General features: G+C 36.2%; 1 long non-coding RNA gene across 1 annotated transcript in view; it reads right to left on the minus strand.

The window, feature by feature from the left end:
• LOC144294058 (uncharacterized) overlaps nucleotides 1-19,963 on the minus strand; it is a 54,843-nt gene that overhangs the window by 19,060 nt on the left and 15,820 nt on the right. The gene's annotated exons all lie outside the window — the stretch shown is intronic.

Raw genomic sequence — 19,963 nt, forward strand, 5'->3', positions numbered from 1 at the left:
CTTAAAAAGAAAAAGTTATTTACAGTGTTCTGAACACCATTGTGAAGAAGGCAAAAATTTTAAAATCACTTTAAATAAATTTAAATTATGTAATATATAAAGACATTATATAAAAGGCAAAAAAAATTTATTGCTACCCCTTTCTGAATAATATCAATGTCAGATTTCAGATGAGAGGAGTACAAGTAGGGACGCCTGGGTTGCTCAGTGGTTGAGCAGCTGTCTTACGGCTTAGGCTGTGATCCTGGAGTCCTGGGATCAAGTCCCACATCGGGCTCCTTGCATGGAGCCTCTTCTCCTGTCTCTGCCTTTCTGTATCTCTCATGAATAAATACATCTTGAAAAAAAAAAAAAGGATACAACTAGATGTTTTAATAGGCTAGATGAGCAATAGGTTGATCTGATACTGGAGAAGAAAAAATTCAGAAGGGGAACACTTAGCTAAAGCAAGTACCATGCCTAGAGCCAAGGGAATGAAAGATGGAGGTTACCAGAAATTAGAAGCATGGAGAAAAGGTCCTTTAATGAAGGGACTTAGGGACATTTGAGGAGAGAGTACTGCTAGTACTGGTGGGGAATGATAAACTGGAGATGAACCAAGTGCTGCTACTGGAATGAATTTTTGCCCTGGGAAAGTTTGACAGGAAAAATAAGCAGGAAATAGCAAAATTTCTCTTCTGCCTTTGTTTCACTCCTCTAGTCCTCCCATTTGTTGGGATGCTAACAAAAAGTCAGCAAAGGAGAAATGTAGTTTGCACAGTTCTAATCCCCATATTATGCAGTTGAGCATAGACTAGTGGTTTGGAGCTATGGAAAAAAAGATAGCTTAGTAACCAGCACAATTTGCCATATGTTACATCTTTGGAACCAGGTTATTGTTTCTACCTGTTTTTCCTTTGCACTTAGATGAAAGTATAGAAAGATTTTTTTTTTTTGCATGAATACTGTATGCTGTGCAGCTAAGTTTTATAAAGGAAATGTCTTTAAAAAATTAGGAACATTAAGTGCTGCTGTGTACCAGGTGTACACATAGGTATATACATATAATCTAATAACCTTCTGGGATGGATACTGTGGGATTAACGTTTTTCTACATGCAAGAAAAATCAAAAGCTCAGAGAGTTTAAGTTACTTGTTCCAGGTAACATGAATTGGAATTGGAATTTAATCGTAAGCTTTCTGACTTATGAGCCTACTCATAACCACTTGATTATACTGTCTCCTTACAGTGACTTTTATATACTATCTCAAGGTGTAAAGGATAAGACCTTTAAAAGATAATATGTAGAATTCAGAAGCTCAGCAGCAAAAACATTGATTACAGAAGCTCAGCAGCAAAAGCACTGATTAAACACTTATGCTTAATCTAGCTTGGCGTTCATTGTATTATGTTATTCCATGTGAGTTAGTGTTTGTTGCCATACCTCTGGAAGCTAATAATCTTAGTCTATAGTTAGGGGGGCAACATATTGAAAAACTAGATGTTTGGGGAAAAATATATTAAATGGAAATAGAATATCAAGCACTTAATTATTGAGAAAGCACATGTTGAGTAGTGAAGACTCAAAAGACTCATTTTGAAAGTAAAATTTAGGAAAACATTTTTTTTCAATTTACCCTTGTGAAGATTTTTTTGGGGGGGGGAATTGCTTGAATGAAGAAAAAAACTCTTAAATTCTTAGGAAATGGAAGGAAGCTTGGGTTTAGGAGTATGGTTGGTAAAAGGATGTATGGGAGGCATCAAGCTGGAAAGGAGGGTTTATGGATCTGAAGCTGATATAAGGTAAAGCTCTTCTAGGTCTTAATGGAAGGCATTGGTCAAAGAAGGAGTCAGTAAAGGTTATTTTAGTAGTAGAAGGAAAACCATGTTCAGGATTTGGGTTGCAAGCAGGAATTTTTGGAAATATGGCAGTCATCTGGATGACAGTTTAGGTCTTGAGGATCTTGGTTAATTAAGCAGCTTAGGTTCCCCCATATTCAGTTGAAATAGGTAATTTGTTTATGTTTGCTGATTCTGTATTCAGTCACCTGTCGCCCTGTAGTTAAAGCATTCATTGAAAGCTTTATCCAAGATTGAAATATAGAACTGGTTAAATTTATATATATGAAATTAAATATAAAACTAGGGAAACCAGGGCAGCCCCGGTGGCTCAGCGGTTTAGCGCCGCCTTCAGCCCGGGGCGTGATCCTGGAGACCCGGGATCGAGTCCCACGTCGGGCTCCCTGCATGGAGCCTGCTTCTCCCTCTGCCTGTGTCTCTGCCTCTCTCTCTGTCTCTAATAAATAAATAAAATCTTTAAAAAAGAAAACTAGGAAAACCAAATCTCAGATTTTATTTATTCATGAGAGACACACAGAGGCAGGGACCCAGGCTGAGGGAGAAGCAGGCTCCATGCAAGGAGCCCAACGTGAGACTCGATCCCGGGTCTGCAGGATCATGCCCCGGGCTGAATGTGGCGCTAAACCACTGAGGCACCCACGCTGCCTGATAATATATTTTTGTTAGAGTTACCTCTGAGAGGTGTACTCTAAATATTAAGTGAGCTATTAATAATATTATCTAATTACCGACAAAAATCCAAATTACCCTTTTCTTCAGAACTCTGGAAAACCTGTATGTCTTGTGCTAATCTGAGAATATGTAAGATTTTTTTTGTTATATGATAATTTTAGGAAGATTACTGACATTTTATAGAATCAAAGATCAGCAGGGTTACTTCCATTTTATACTTAATTAAAAATATTTTAAAGTGGGTTTTTATTCTATAATGAAAGAAATAAGGATACTTAATGGAATCCCTGGAGTCCGACATTTCTACTTTTAATATGCTTGTAACATTTGTCCAACACACCACTGTGTTCTCTGAAAAGAGCGATCATTTTCACTGTATGGCATTAGGATAGACTCTATATCCCCGAGGTCTTCCAAAAGGTCCATGTAAACCTGACAGCTAGGTAACGTGTACTGTTGTAGAACATAAATTCTGCTGACTTACTGATGCAGGCCTACTCCTGATCGATGGCTCTTTAGAGTAAAAATCACTCAACATACATCAGCTAAATGCTAAGTGATAAAAATATTTCCAAATCATATTCCCTATCATTGAGGACCTCCTTAAATTTAACAGCAGGTTAAAGATTTGGGGTTGGCCTACTGAGGAGCAATCTTTCATTAGAAAATACGCATTTGCTTGTCTTGAAAGTTCATGCATTTAAAGTCCCTGCCAAGCAGGTAGACTTAACCATACTTTAAGCAAGATCTACATTTTCCTTTTTTCACTTTCCATTAAAATAAAATGTTCAATTAAACCTGAAATAGCTGGCCCTAAACTAGACTTTCCAGGGGACCTTTTCTATACCAGTCTTGCCGGGAGATAATTGTTGTTAATCTAAGTCCTAAGGGATGGTGGGACATTATTCAACACTGGCAATAAAAACAACTCACTTAAAGTGGGGGGGGGGGGGGAAGCAAAATTTGAGTTCTAAAATTTTTCTTTATGAAGGAAAACTTCAAATCTAACAGGTTGGTTTCACTGCTATTGCAAAGATTAAAATATAAAACCGGGAAATTAGAAATTAGAAAATTTAGTATCCAGTTGGTTTTGGAAAAATAGATTATGAAAATGTTTTTTGAATTGCAAAATTAAAAAAAATTGTTATAATTATACTTATCCTGTAGTTGGGATTATTGGACTATGGGCCGAGGTGGTATAGTTCTGCGATCTTAACCTGGAAATTCTGGAATTTGCAAGGCCTCTTGGGAACTCTCGAGTGTACCCAGACCCAATAGCTAGGATATGCTTGGGAGTAAATTCTAAACTCACATTAGTTTCTGGAGTATTCATAACCAGATAAGTAAGCCAAGTGTTAAGTCTTTTTTTTTTTTTTTAATAAATTTTTTTTAAAATTTTTATTTATTTATGATAGTCACAGAGAGAGAGAGAGGCGCAGAGACACAGGCAGAGGGAGAAGCAGGCTCCATGCACTGGGAGCCCGATGTGGGATTCGATCCTGGGTCTCCAGGATCGCGCCCTGGGCCAAAGGCAGGCGCCAAACCGCTGCGCCACCCAGGGATCCCGTGTTAAGTCTTTTTGAAGGAAATATATGCCTGAGGTATCTCAAAGTAGAGAATTCTATAAACCTATAAATCATATACCGTTAACATTTCATCGAAATAATACTGTTAACTAATTCCATTTGGTCAAAATAAGCTTAAAAATCATAATTTCTACTAAGCTATTATGGTCACGGACATTTTAAAAATTTATCTTAAACTAATCTTGATTTTTATCAGCTATTAGGGTCTTCACTTCTAAAAATTAATTCATGTTAAAAAAAAAGAGGCAGATCTTTACTGAAAGTTCTTTGTTTCTATTTTATAAAATTTTTTTCGTCTTTTTCCATAGAAGGATCTATAGCAAATTTCCTTAGATAAATACAATAAGATTATTAAGTTGGAAACAATAGATCACAAACCACATAGAAGGAAGAAGAGATAAATTGAAGTCAACTTCAGTTATTTGGAGGTACATTTGAACCCTGAGATTAACTGTGGCTAATTCACACCAGAGACTTTGGACAAGACATGTTTCCATCACAGATTGCTGCCTTTTTACCATGTTTGTTCTCCCCTTCTTCCCTTGTCTCCCTGGGATTAGAGAAGTGCTAAATTAACTGAGAAGTATCTCTCATTAAAGTGGGGACAGAACCTATAGCAACCCCTCCTCATTCTTCAGCACTCCCCTCCCCTCCCCCAGGTCCCAGCACGGTAGGAAAGGGAAAATGCCAATCCCTTGCTATGCCTTAGAGTTGTTAATCTAGTTAAAATTCCTACATAGTCAAGAAACTGGATCCAGGAATCCAGACCAAGGTTAAAGATGAGTGAGGACGGAAAGATAAAAGAGAGCGTGATTTAGAATATGACTTAGAGTATCCATGTAGAAGTTTCTGAAGTGCTAGTTAATTCACATACTCTTTATTTGCCTAATGACATACTCCATATTCTATTTTCTAAAGAAAACCTAGAAACATGAAATTAAAGGAAACTACGATTGTTATATTGTATGACGTATCCTGAAGTGTGGTTTAGGATTTTAGGGAATAAGCATCAAGGAATATACTATATCAGTAGCTGCTCAGTGGTTCCTAGGCCTCAAGGAAGCCAGAAATTTAGGAGTGCTGTGAGAGAACCAGGCAGGAGTTAAAATAATGAGTAGCAGAGAGAGACTGATAGCAAAGGACTGCTGAATAGTTATCAGTTTGTGTGTTCAAGTGATTTATAGGCTTATAATCTGATCTTGGATGTTCTGGAGTATCCAGGATATCTAGCATGTGGGGAACAGCTAAAGAAAGACAGAATCCTCTAAATTTCTATTTTTGCCCTGGTACTGATGCTGCTTGACCTCAGTTTTCAAAAGGGCACAGAATGAAATCTGAGTTCTAGACTGTTCTAAGGTGATTGTGGGTTAGTATCTACTGATGGAATTGATTGGGAATAGTTGGTTCTAGTTTCATTTTGAGACCTGTTTCATCCCTGCATCTGATGGTGCTTTAGAGCCTAAGGACCCATTTGCCTTGAATGCATTAATAGATACAGACCGATACAAGGAATCATTAGCTAGATTCACATAATCTACAAATCTTTATTTTTTTTTAAAGATTCATTTATTCGTTTTAGAGAGAGCAAGAGAGTGCAAGTGGCAAGGAGAGAGAGAGAATCCCATGCAGAGGATTGGTAGGGGGCGGGTAGTCAATTGTACCACCCTGAGATCACAATCTGAGCCAAAACCAAGAGTCAGACCCTTAATCGACTGAGCCACCTAGGTGCCCCTCTATGAATCTAATTTTTGAAACCATTATTGTGTTGCATATTCAATTTTGTTAATCTAGTAACTGAATCTTTGTTTTGAGGGTGTTCTTTTTCGGGGGAGGGGTTTTGATTCTGGTAATTATGAATTTAATTCTGGTAATTATCTACAGATTTACATGTAGAACAGATAACAGTCAAACCAGAGGCCTTCTAACCTCCATCTTTAATCAGCCCATTCTTCTCTTAAACCTTTCCTTACGCATTTTTTTCAAGAAAGAATGTACTTAATCTGTTCAAATTAGAGTAGTGGTTTGGAGAGAAAAATAGGACAAAATATATTTTCAGCCTCCACCAGGGGGACCTATTGCTGCAACTAAAAAATTAAATCTGAGGAAGAACATGCATTTCACATGTCAGTTACATGACAATAATTTTCATTTTTTTAGAAGTATACATACATTTGAAAAAATGTTATATTTTACATAGCGGTATTTCACATCTTATAATTTTTATTTTTAATTATATATTAAGATATAAAAATCGAGATATAAGTTATGAGGGTTTTTTGTTAACCTTTTTTTAGAATGACTAAAAATGAAAATATAAATTCAGTCTTTAGCTGAGAATAATTTATTCAAAATATCTATAGGATAAACCTACATAAAAGCAGAGAAACTCTTTTCACAAAACACGTTTCTAAATTTTGCCAATTCAGTTTATTTTATTACCAACTACTTGCTTTTGTCTAGGGCTTAAAGGCTTACATTTTTTATGAAATGTTTTCATTCATATAGTATATGAATATTATAATACTCATAATCACAAAATGGATAAGTTTTATAGTCACAAAATTGGGAAATCTGTATTTTTGCTTCACTTCTGGTTGTGAGGACATTCTATTTTGTGCTTTCTGATTATATATGTTTTCTTAGCATCAGTTACTATCTTATTCTTACTTATTCTTATTCATATTCATATCTTATTCATACTAATATCTCTTAATATTTCCTAATATTTTTTATTGTTCAAGTAATTCCACTTCTATATTCTGGCTATTTTTACCTGACTCATATTACTACTTTCTTTTTAATTTTATTGATTAGAAGTAATTTACAGTAATAATTCTCAGTGGTGAGTAGAGTTCACAGATTCTGTGGAGGAGATAATACTATTCCCATTTTTCAGATCAGGAAATCAAGGCCAAGAGTGATTACATTACTTGAGTAATATCTTATACTCTGCCCCAATATTTTTGCCACAATAACATAGCTTATTTTAACCATCCTATATATGGACTAACCATTATTCTCTCTTTCCTCAACCTAGACTAGTGAGCTCCTAATTTGAGCTAGTGTGCCTTCTAGTCAGACATGCTTTTCTATAAGAGAAATACCTTGCTCTAGATAACCCTTCAAATAATTTCCATTGTCCTTAGTAAATATCAACGCATGGTTTTTTAGGTATAGTAAGAGATGTTTTTTGTAGATACTATAATAATACACTTGGCTCCAAATGTTGTAATAATGCCTTTGAATTTCTGCTTACACACACACACACACCATTTTTCTCTCCAAAGAAAAGTGTTAACTCTCCATTATGAAGAAAGGAATATGGCTTAAGCAAAATGAAATGAAAGTGTGTCCTAGACATATGAAAAGTTTTACTTACACTAAGAGAAATGCATGGTAAAGTGCACTGAGATACAATTTCATCAACTCCGTTAAATGCTGGGATTTGGGGCAAGTAGATAAACCAGACATTTCTCCACTGTTGGGATTAAAAATTGGTACAACTACCATGGAGGGCAGTTGATAACATCTATCAACACTATAAATGCTAGACAACACTTGGCTCAGCAACTTCTTCTTTGAACTTTAGCCTATGGATATACTTGTACACATGTAAAATTATATTTAAGATTATTCATAGGTTTATTATAACAAAAATTGGAAGCAAATGTCCTTTGGTTGGAGGTTGATTAAATAGAATACTATACAGCTGTTAAGAAGAACAAGCAAGCTTTATACCGATATGCAAAGAGCTTCAAGCAATGTTAAATGAAAACTGCAAGGTACCAAATAGTCTTAAGTTACATAATGCATAAAAAGGGAAGAATAAGAATATATTCATTTTTCCGTGTACATAAGCTCTTGAAGGATACACAAAGGATTAAAAAAGTGATCACCTGCTTGGAATTGGAAGCAAAAGGGGAACTGGATAGCTGAGGAACAGGTAGACATATTTTCTTTAGAACCATGAGAATATTTTACCTATTTTTAAAAGTGAGAAAGAGAATATATAAGCCAGAGCTTAAGAAGACACACTTTTGCTCCCCAAGATGACAATAAAGGGATTTTTTTTTTTTTTTAAATGGCATACACTTGAAAGGACAAAGAACCAAAGAGGAAGAAAGAGCAAATGTTTGGAAGCTGGAAAGCAGGTGAATGAATGGTACTGACTCAGCAGACCTAAAAAGCCAAATTCTTTGCTGATGGAAATGCTGAGAAGCTTTCACACTGCAGATTGTCCAAGAGGTTCAGGAATTAGCTTTCCCAGGTATCTCTGGAATTGAGATTGAAGGTGGGGCTATAAATAGGATTGCTTGGCAGCTTCTTTAAGAAGCAGTTAAGTCCTCAGTTGCATGACCAGGCAAATTCTCTTCCCCAATCTTCAGGTTTAGCTTCTGGAGTGGGGGGGAACAACACAACAAAAAAATAAACAAAACTCACCACAAAACGCTCTGGATTGAAATGTACCAGGAAGGAGGGGAAAGGGACAGTAACTTGATGAAAACGAAGTGATTAATTGAGCATTTGTATACCAAATAACAAGACCCTCTCCCTTGCCTCTCTTTTCTGACTTGGTGTGCAGATTAAAATCCAATCTCCACTGAAGATGCTTCATTATGAAATCCGACCAGTCACGAGAAAAGACATCTGGAGAACCCAATGAAATGACCAGCCAAACACCCTACAGTAAATCTCATGGTTGATGAGTGCTAGCATGAACTAGGAGCTTTTAAACAACGTTTTAGTACCTCCACTTTTAAATATGTAAAAACAAGGTTACTAAGTAACCAAGGAGAGTTTTTAATCATAAAAGATAAAGAGTATAGTAGATGCTGTGTTGCATTGCTCATTTCTGCCCTTCAAGGACTGAGGCATTCTTTCCTCCAGCTGCTGTTATGCTGAGTTGAGGGCTCACAGCTGAGTGGCTGTAGAGTATTCCTTAATCCTGGGCTTCCATCTCTTCCCCAGAGCAGACCATATCCAGTCTGGTTGAGATACAGGATTTGAGTTGTGGGCACAAAGATATGTTTCCTTTGCCTCAGGAACACCTCTGAAAGGCCATCCCAGGTCCAGAGTTTCCTATGGGATCGGCTGTTGCAAATGCATCACAGTTTAGTTTCTTAGTCACTTAAAGGTACTGCTCTTGAAGGCACTCCCCAGTTAACTATCCACCTTTAAATCTCAGTCTCAGGAAACCCTGCTCACAACAGAATTCAAAACAAATAAATAGAAAAAAGTGGGGGGAAAAAGATTAATAACTGCAGGTAGATAAGATACTAAACCCATTAGATTAAAAAGAAAGCAAGACACCATAGAAGAAATCTTAAAAGAATATAAAAAAGCTTCTGGGAATTAAAGAAAATATATGATGGCAGACGTGAAAAGAATTGAGTACATAAGCTGGAAGATAAAGTTGAGAAAAATCTCAGAAAGTGGAAGAAAAAGACAAAGAGGAAAGAAAAGATGTTTTGAAGGTCATTCTAATTATCTGGCATCTGAATAAAAGTTTCAGAAGGAGAGAACAGAAGTGGGTGTCATGGGAAGGATAATGGGAAAGCAATCATCAGTAAAATAATCCAATAACGTTTCACAGAACTTAAGAACTCGTTTCAAGGTTGAGTGTTTGGCCCAATTATGTATATAGGACACCTCATAGCAAAATTTCAGAATACTGAGGAGCAAAAAGAAGATTCTATAAACTTCCAGAGAGAATAGGTAGGCCACATGAAAAGTATTATAAATCAGGATGACTTCTTACCACATTGGAAGCTTGAAGACTGGAGATCAATAGGTTTAAAATGGTGAAGAAAAATGACTTCCTGGGTAATACTTTATACCTAGCTAAACTATTAATGAAGTGTGAAGTGGAATAAAAACATTTGCAGACCTAAAAGTTCTCAAAATATTTACCTCTTCACTTGTCTTTTCTGGAAGCTCCTGGAAGATATACTTCCCTAAAAGGAGGGAGTATAAATAATAAACATAAAAATCTGATGTCCATGAAAGAACCAGCAACACAGAAGCAAAACAGAATCTCTGATGTGGATTTAAGGGCAATACCAAGATGGTAGCTGTGCTCTAGGCTTAGAGAGTGGCCACTTCAGATGGCAGCAGGTAAGAAGAGTCTGGCAGAAATTATTCAAGAAGATGAAATTACTAGAATACCTAATATGAATAAAAAATTGAAGAGATTTGACAATTTTCAGAGAATTGGGGTTTAAATAAACAAAAGTAAAAACAAGACCATTATTAATTCCAGGGAAATGAAAATCTATGCAAAAAAAAAAGTAGTAATAATGTTCCTTATTGCTGGACTCCAAAAAAACACATCATAAAGTGCAGACATTGAATATTGATCTAACCAAAATTTATGAAATAATATTGGGAGGATTAAGGAAATGTGTGTTGTATATATGTGTATATATGCTCATACAAGCATATATGGTGGAATTAGAGAAAATAAATGTTTATCTTCTATAGATAGAACTAGTAATGTAAGAATGGAGCAAACTTTAGTATTAAGAGCATAAACTGAGTCCAGACTACCTAGGTTTGATTCATAGCTCTGCTACTTTCCAGAAGTATGATCTTGGGCAAATTACTGTGCATCAGTATTTATATGTAAGAGAGAGATCATAATAACACTATGTATCACATAGTTATTATGAGGATAATATAAATGTGAGCTTAGAACATCAACATACTTTATATAGTAGCTACTATATAAATATTTTCATTTTATGTTATCTGTTATGGACTGAACTGTGTGCCCCCATAAATTCATATGTTGAAGCCCTAAGCTCCAGTACTTTACATTGTGACTGTATGTGAAGATTCAGGCACATGCCTTTAAAGAGGTAATTATGTCAAAATGAGACTCTTAGGGTGGGCCCCAATCTAATCTGACTGGTGTCTTTATAAAAAGAAGAGATTGGAGATCCCTGGGTGGCTCAGCGGTTTAGCACCTGCCTTCAGTCCAGGGCGTGATCCTGGAGTCCCAGGATCAAGTCCCACATCAGGCTCCCTGCATGGAGCCTGTTTCTCCCTCTGCCTGTGTCTCCGCCTCTCTCTATGCATCTCTCATGAATAGATAAATAAAACCTTTAGAAAAAAAAAAAAAGAAGAAGAAGAGATTAAGACATACAGTGACATACACAAAGGCTGCATGGGCACAGAAAAAAAGACCATGTGTGGACACAGCATTTCCTTCTCACAGATGGCACACAGAGAAGGTGGATGTCTGCAAGCCAAGGAGAAATGCCTTAGGAGAAACCAAACATGCTGACACTTTGATTTTGGATCTTCTAGCCTTTAAAACTGTGAGAAAATAAATGAGTTACGTAAGCCACCCAGGCTATGATACTTTGTTATATCAGTCTTAGCAAACAAATAGATTATCATTATGAAAGATTGGATTGAATACCATAAGATTCAATTTAAAGAGCCTCTGGGAAGCAGGATATGACAGTAGGGAAGAGAGATTTTTGTCTTGTTGTTTTTTTAAGTGAAATCTTTGTAGAACTCATCAATTCCTTAAATTTGGTAAAAGTACAGACCAAAAAATGAAGGGCAGTGTCTGAAAAAATCAGAGTTACCTCCTGCCTTTTTTCATCTGAGTGATTAAGAACTCTCTGGAGTTCTCTTTCAAGCACTGTGGACATCTGGGGTTCTATCAAAGATGCCATCAAAGGGGGATTAATGGCACTTTGGGCACTCTTTATGAATGCCGGCTAAATTTAGTCCAGCCTCAGTACTGTCCAAATAGCTGATTAGGACTCATTGCTCCTGGGTAGGAACCTGATTTCACCAATAACTCTTTTGTAGTTGAGCCCCTTCAAAGTGAATTGTGAAGTGATACTACATAGTTCTTACAGCACTTGGTAAGAGACGTTATATATTTGTTACGGGAATAATATTTTTATATTGTATTTCCATATAGTTTCCTTTATCTGGCCTCTGTTTTGTCTCCCTGTGGCCCTTCTGATATGGAAGATATAATCAATTAGTAATAGAAAGCCAACTAGAAATGTTTAACCATGAAGAAATATTCTCACACATAAAAAGAAACCTTGAGATGGTTGATTAGTGGGTAGGGTGTCTAGTTCAATGGCTCAATGACATTATTAAGGACCAGAGTTTCCTATCCTTATTCTGAGCTGCAATTTGTATTATGTTGACTACTCTCTCCTTAGGTACAAGATAACTGACTTCACCAGTTCCAGATCTCATGCCTCAGAAACATCCAAAGGCTGTATAGGAAAAGACATCCATATTCATATCCCTCTTTAAGAAAGGAACCCTTTCCCAGAAACCCCCAGCACAATTCTCATTACATCACAGTGACCATATTGCATAGCATGTCATTCCTAAACTAAGTAAGCCAGAGTAATGGAATTACCAGGGTTCCCTTAATCCAAATAATACTCAAGATGGAGAGAAGCTCAGGTTCCTCTGAAACACACCTCTGACCCATACTTGAAAAAAGTCAGGATTATTTTACCAAGGAAGAAGAGAGGAGAAGGTAAATGTCATGGAATAGGGAAGATATGTATACTTTAGCAATAGTTCTGTTGTGACAAGAAGAGGAAGTAGAAAATTATTTCATTGGGAAGGGGAGAGAGAGAAAGGTAGCTGGTAAATCAGAGATTAATATTCTGGTTCCCTACATTGAGGTTTAAATTTAGGGAGGGTTACTGTGGAAATTAGGGTGATAGAAACACCCAAAGTCCTAGTGAAGGGACCCTTAATTCTACTTTTTCAAGATAGCCTAGGAAATCTTAAATTTTTGGGATGCCTGAGTGGCTCTCAGTGGTTGAGCGTCTGCCTTTGGCTCAGGGCATGATCCTAGGGTTCTGGGATCAGAACCGCATCAGGTTCCCCACAGGGAGCCTGCTTCTCCCTCTGCTTATGTCCCTGCCTCTCTTTGTGTGTCTCTCATGAATAAATAAATGAAATCTTAAAAAACAAAAAAAGAAATTGAAAGTTTTTTAGGGAATCCTGAAATTGAGATGAAGCCACAGCCAATGGGTCACTCATTGTGTAAGAGATTAGATGGGTGAAGAATGAGGCTAGGTGAAGGATCTGATATTATGTGCAAATTCCATATAATCTGAAGTTTTTGCAGAAGGTGGATTTTATGCCTAAAGACTTTGGTTAAGGCCAAAGTCTTTTGGGAAGGCATCCAAAAGGATTGACAAAACCTGCAGCACTACAGGGGAGCTCCCTTAAACTGAGCCTGAGAATATGAAAGCTTCACCTGCCTTTACTCTTCTCAGGAAGATGAAGGGGAAAGAAGATGACTGAAGGAAGGTGAAAAACAATCCTGACAAGGACTTTGAACTTTGCATTAACTGAATATTCACAGCTCAAGATGAAGATAGACAGAATTACATTTAAGTGGCAAGTTGCTCTTGTCCAAAGGAATATGGCTCCAGAATAGGAGGTCAGTTATGAAGAAGAATTATTATTTATCCTCAGCTCAAATGATATGAATTTTGGCTTTGCTCTATTTTTTTTTTTTTTTTTTGGATTGTCTTCCTTTTTTCACCTTTTGGTGAAAAATTGTCGGGAAAGTGGAATATGAAATAAAAAATGTGAAGATCCTCTTGAGAAAGGGCTAATGATATGGTTACATGAACATTAATTAGGATTGCATAAAAATGATGTAAAATTAGCTGGTCACTTTAAGAAGTTAATGTGGTTAATAAAATACTGTTGTTGTAAATAAACCAAATATGATGTCCTTTAACTAGTTTTTTTTTTTAATGCACCCATTAAAATGTTTTTTTATTATGTAATGATAACCATGATTCAGTACAGAAACAAGCAACCAGGTTACATATATTTATTTTGTTTGCATTATGTTTTCTTTTTACTACATATGTTGAACCAGGTGGAAAACAACAGAAAATTTTCATTTTTAAAAATAAATATAACCTGGTCAGGAATCGAATTTACATTCTAATTGCATAATAATAAATCAGGAATGTTTATGGTCTCATCTAGCACTCAGTTTAAACTCAACACAAGTACAACAATAGTAAGAGATTTTTTTGGCCAAAATGTTGTAATAGCTACTCAAAATACATGAATAAATTTTAATATTCAGATGAGAAATAACAGACATATAGAGTGTATTTGAGGCACATGTATCATTTGAACAAGCGCCAGAGTTATGTAGCTAAAGATTAAAGTGTGATTTAGAGATATATTTCATGCCGTATGCACGTGCATCGCCTCCATTAGCATTAATAGAATTTATATGCACACAGAGGAGAGAACTGAAATTTGTTGAAAGGCAAAGGAGGAATGATTTTTAACTTTGCCTGTAATTCTAGAAGCATGGGACTATATTATTAAAAGCTCTCTGAAAGGCCTTAATTTAGGAACTGAGATAGAGAAGCTCGATAACAAACTACTACATGTATACTTCGTTTGTATTAGAGAAAGTGAGCCAGGCAGGCTAAAGATTTTGTTAAAGACTGTTCTGGGATCACAGTACTGTGTGGGAAGCAATATATGCATTTTGGATATGGATTAATTTGAAGAAAATGAACAATTTTTAATCTAAGACAAAATGTAATTGGTGTTTTTGTAGCCATTAGCAAGCGCATGTGCACACACACACACCAGTTACTTTTTTTTTTTTTTAATTTTTATTTATTTATGATAGTCACACAGAGAGAGAGAGGCAGAGACACAGGCAGAGGGAGAAGCAGGCTCCATGCCGGGAGCCCGACGTGGGATTCGATCCCGGGTCTCCAGGATCGCACCCTGGGCCAAAGGCAGGCGCCAAACCGCTGCGCCACCCAGGGATCCCTACACCAGTTACTTTCATTACTTATGTTCACCTATAAGCACCTGTTCCCTACCCAGGCTTTAGGAAAATATAAATATTTTCAACCTATTGAGTATATATTTTTTTCTTGCTGTAAAGTTACCAAAAATTATTGAATCCTAAAGTCCCAGGGAAATTTTGAGTGGAATTGGAGGGAAAGGTAAATTTGTATCCTTCTCCCATCTACTACTTACCTGGAAATGACTCTCATTAAACATACCCATTCCTTTACTAAGTATTAGGAAGAAATAAATTAGTTAAATAATCAGACCAAGATGGTGACAAGTGATAGACTTAACTTTCTGTGGGAATAATTGTACTTGAAAGTACAGTTTAGGGATCCCTGGGTGGCGCAGCGGTTTGGCGCCTGCCTTTGGCCCAGGGCGCGATCCTGGAGACCCAGGATCGAATCCCACATCGGGCTCCCGGTGCATGGAGCCTGCTTCTCCCTCTGCCTGTGTCTCTGCCTCTTTCTCTCTCTCTCTGTGTGACTATCATAAATAAATAAATTAAAAAAAAAAAAAAAAGTACAGTTTATTTTGGAAAGCCCCTTGGTAAGATATTCATTCATTCATTTGGCATATTCTTAGTGAATGTCTACTACGCGCTAGTCACTTCTCTGGCTCTGCTGACCCAGCAGCAAATAAGATAGTTCCTGACCTCATGGATTTTACAAGTTAGCAATATGCTTTAAGGACTTGAAATTTTTCTGCACTTTTTGATTGTTAATATATTTGTGGTAATACAATCTGATAAATAGAGATTTGCACAAATATTGATGCAGATGAATTCCCATTGCATCATTATTAAATACTTAGATACTTTTGCATATGTTTTAAAATTCTCTATAATAAGAAGTTGATATTTCCAGCTAGTATAAAGGAGTACTTTTAATTGTCTTAATTTTTTTCTTTTTAAAAATTTCTGAGCATACATTGCTTTTTAAATTATAGAGTTTTTTAAGTCCCCTGTACTCTAAAGATGTCAAACTGATGAACTTCAGAGATAGGAGATGTTTGTAAAAAGCAACTCCTCACTCTTTCCCTTACTTACACAAATTGTCTTCCCCTGATTTTTGAAAGATTGCTACTGCCTGTGCTAAAATCCTAGAATCCCATAGTGAATTCTGTATCATAAGAAGCTAGCTCAGAAATGCTTGAGGTGCTGGGTATGAGTAGAAATACTTGGGCCAGAATTGAACTTTAAGTGAGAGGAAACTGTATGAGTCTGAGTGTTTTCCTGCTTCTTACTAAGAAATGTGAATTGTCAGGTGCTCAAATGCAAAATATGTCGTAATGTATTCACAAGTATTCCAATCTACTTCCAGGCAATAGAAGGATTGAAAGTCTCACCCCCTGTGAAGTTAGGTGGACTATGTCACATGTTTTGGCTAATGAAATCTGAGCAGAAGTGCTACGTGTCAACCAGAGGTGGGAAGGGTAAGGGCCTGTCTGCTGTCTATGGTGTTCCCTTGCTGTGATGATCATGAAACTCTGTGTTAAGATGGAGTTTCTACAGCCTGGGTTTCTTAGTGACTTAGTGATAGGATTGAAATCTCCTGTGTTCCCCCTTTCATCTTTAGTGTGGGAAGAATTAAACAGGTTGTGTTAAGTTACTAAAACAACATTTTAGAAGTTAATTCTCATATCATAGTGCAGTCCCATTGAACTAATGAGAAAGGTAAACAAAAATTATTATATTTAGATATCTTAACACAGATTTCCATCCACAGATCACTCACTGAATATTTTGTCTTTCAAACGAATTGTTTGATTTAAAAAAAAAAAAACCCAAATGGTTATCATACTCTAATGAATCAGGAAGAGTTGAAATCTCAGACACTGAGTCATTTATACTTTCAATATCCACCCCTTCTAGGGCAAAGAATGTCCTAGGTTTTAACTTTAGCTTTCTCTGTGGGTCATATCAGTCATAGGCAGTTCATAAGATTGTGGGAGTTGTTCTGGCATGGCTGTAAGTAATAAAAAATATATTGATCTCTAACCCCCACCCTCATTCCTGACGCACAGCTCTTGAAACCCCTGTAAATAGGGGTGCTGGGAGAATCTTTTTGTCCTAACATTTATCTTTAACCCTAGTTTCTGACACAGAGACCTTTGTAATCTCCTGAGCAATAGGAATGGCCAACACAGAACTCCTAAAGTCCTTGGAATTTCCTGGGTCATAGGAATGCCTTGTTCTAATGAGTTGACTCCAGGTAGGCTCCTGGGTGGAGGCTGGTCACCAAAAAGACCAAGTCATGATTAAAAGTTTGAGACTTTCAGCACTACCCTTCATTCTTTAGAGATAGGAGAAAGGCTGGAAATAGGTAATATTCCATCATACCTATGTGATGAAGCCTCTATAACAACCCCTATAGTAGAGGGTTCATGGAGATTCTAGATTGGTGAACACATTTCTGCTGGAAGGTGGTATGTCTTCATGGAGATCGAATCTCCTGTGCTTGAGACCTTCCCAGATCTTATCCTATGTATCTCTTTATCTGTTCATCTGTATCCTTTTATCATATCCTTTATTATATTTGTAGACCTATATGTTTCTCTGAATTCTTTGAGCTATTCTAGCAAATGATTGAATCTGAGGAGAGGGGTCATGGGAACCTCTACTTTGTAGCTAAGTTGGACGGAAGTTGTGGGCAACCTGGAAACCTACTACTTAAAATTGGCATCTAAAATTGGGGGCAGTATTGTAGGACTGACCACTTAACCTGCAGGGTCTGCACTAATTCTAGTTAGTGTCAGAATTGAATTGAATTGTAGGACACCCAGCTGGGGTCACAGAAAACTGCTTGATGTGAGGGAAAAAAAAAACAAAACAAAAAAACTCCACACATCTGGTGTCAGAAGTATTGTGAGTGTGATAGCAGTGTGAGAGTAAAGGAGAAGCACACAGAAGTGAGTTTTTCCTTACAAAGGGCCCATTACCTATAATCATATCTGCCCATAGAGGGTCAGAGAGCAGTGTGTGAGTTCTTTTGTGGCTCAGCCACAAAAGCCATCTACAAAAATAGAGCCATTGCTTTAGATGTGGGTAAAGGATCTTTGAAACCTTGACCTTGGAGAATGGAGAATGCTAGGCAAATGTATTTTTATTTGTTTACTTATTTTTATTTATGTTAAGCTAGAAGTATCTAAGTATAATTCTGTGACTCACAGTTTATCTACTACTTTGTAATCATATTGTTTTATTTCAGGTAAGTTGTGAGCAAACTGAAGGGCCTTTCTTTGTTAAATCTGCAAAGTATCCGTTATAAACAAGAGGCATGCTATTATAAAATAGATAATTATGAAGCACTTTTCTAAGATCATACACACTTTGGTGTATATGTTTTATTGTTTTTTTCTGCAGATTGATTTTTTCTTTTTCATCTAAATAGTCACCCCCAAAGTTCCCAAATTTATATAGACTCAGTTTTTACCACCAGCAGAGACAAATTAGAATGGTTTAATCCTAAATACAACTTCCTGGAAAGTGAATCTGATTGGATAAGCTTTAGTGTAGTATCCAAATCTGGCCCAATTAATCATGGCCTACGGCAATGGGTTACTGACTAATACACTGGTTCCATGACTCATCTCTGGGTGGGGAAGACATATTTGCTCTCAGAAGGAGGCTGACAACCTATAACGTGTAGGTTGCAGATAGAAGTTGAAATACAGTATAGTTGGAAATCATTGCCCTAGTGTATTATTAGTACAATTAGATTAGTAGTATACCCTCAAAGGATTTAACTATTACAATCATTTCATAAAATTATTCCTTTGAGCTGTTATAGCTATTAAAATATTTCTATATGGTTTTTATTTAAATTAATAATATAAAGAGAAAACGTGATTTGGGGCATGTCATTTTCACAACCAAATTGTACTTTATAATAAAAAAATTACTTTGTATACAATCATAATATCAATGACTATATAATAACATATGGAGATGAGAATGGGTTTTGAGTAAAGTTTATAGAAATTATATGAAATAGTGATTTAAATGATTTAACTATCACTAGAAAAGATGCTTTATAAATCAAACAATATATTTCAAATTTCAAACTCAAGTAAGTAAAGAAATTGTTAAAGATTTACGTTTGGGCAGTGTTTTCTGAAGTATTAGCTTTATAAGCTGCTCTTCCAAAAGGTCCTCTGCTGTATGTACGAGGCTTGCTCACTACATTCACCTCTTGGAAACTCACATTTCACATTAGAATTTCAAAAGCTGTGATAAGTCCAGTAGGAATGAAAGTTGTTTAACTTTGTAACCCAAAATTATTTGAATATAACTTTTTTTTCATTTAACTATATAAAAATGCTATAGAATTAGTGTTATGAACTCAGCAAGTTATCTTATTTTGAGGGCTTCTTATCACTACCTGTTAGTTTTTATATATTCCTATAGGCACCTGGAGTTACTATATTCTAATAATACATGTTTTAGAAAAGAATGATAAGAACAATGCTAGGCAAATGTTGGCATTTGCCAGGCTCCTCAAATCCTCTTTTGGTATTCAAACAGCCCCTTATAAGTATCCACTGGGGGATCATATTGTTGAATACTGATAATTGATGGATTATCAGTTTGTGTTGGACAACTCCACAAACCACCTAAGTGAGCATATGTGATGAAATTAGTCTTAGTCATTTTAATCTATACTTTTATATACTACTTAGTCATTTTAATCTATACTTTTATGTACTCTCACCTCCATGGATACCATAACAGCAGATGTTCTTAGCTGAAGTCACTTTGAAAGAATTCAAGTGACGATAAAAGAAAAAAGATAAGACTTCACTTTACTCTTTACCAAGCAAGGTATATATTTAGTCATTTGCATATTTATCCAACTAATATTTATTGAACATTTGCTGTGTGCTGGGCACAATGTGGAGATAGGCAGTCCTACCCTTTCAGAATTGACATTTTGTCATGACAAAGAGGCTTGTTTACAATCTGATGCTAAAATATTATACTATATTCCAAGAATAAACACAGATTTCTGGGGAAGTAGGAGTT

The sequence above is a fragment of the Canis aureus genome, chromosome 2 (genome assembly GCF_053574225.1).
Source record: "Canis aureus isolate CA01 chromosome 2, VMU_Caureus_v.1.0, whole genome shotgun sequence".
Lineage (NCBI taxonomy): Eukaryota > Metazoa > Chordata > Mammalia > Carnivora > Canidae > Canis > Canis aureus.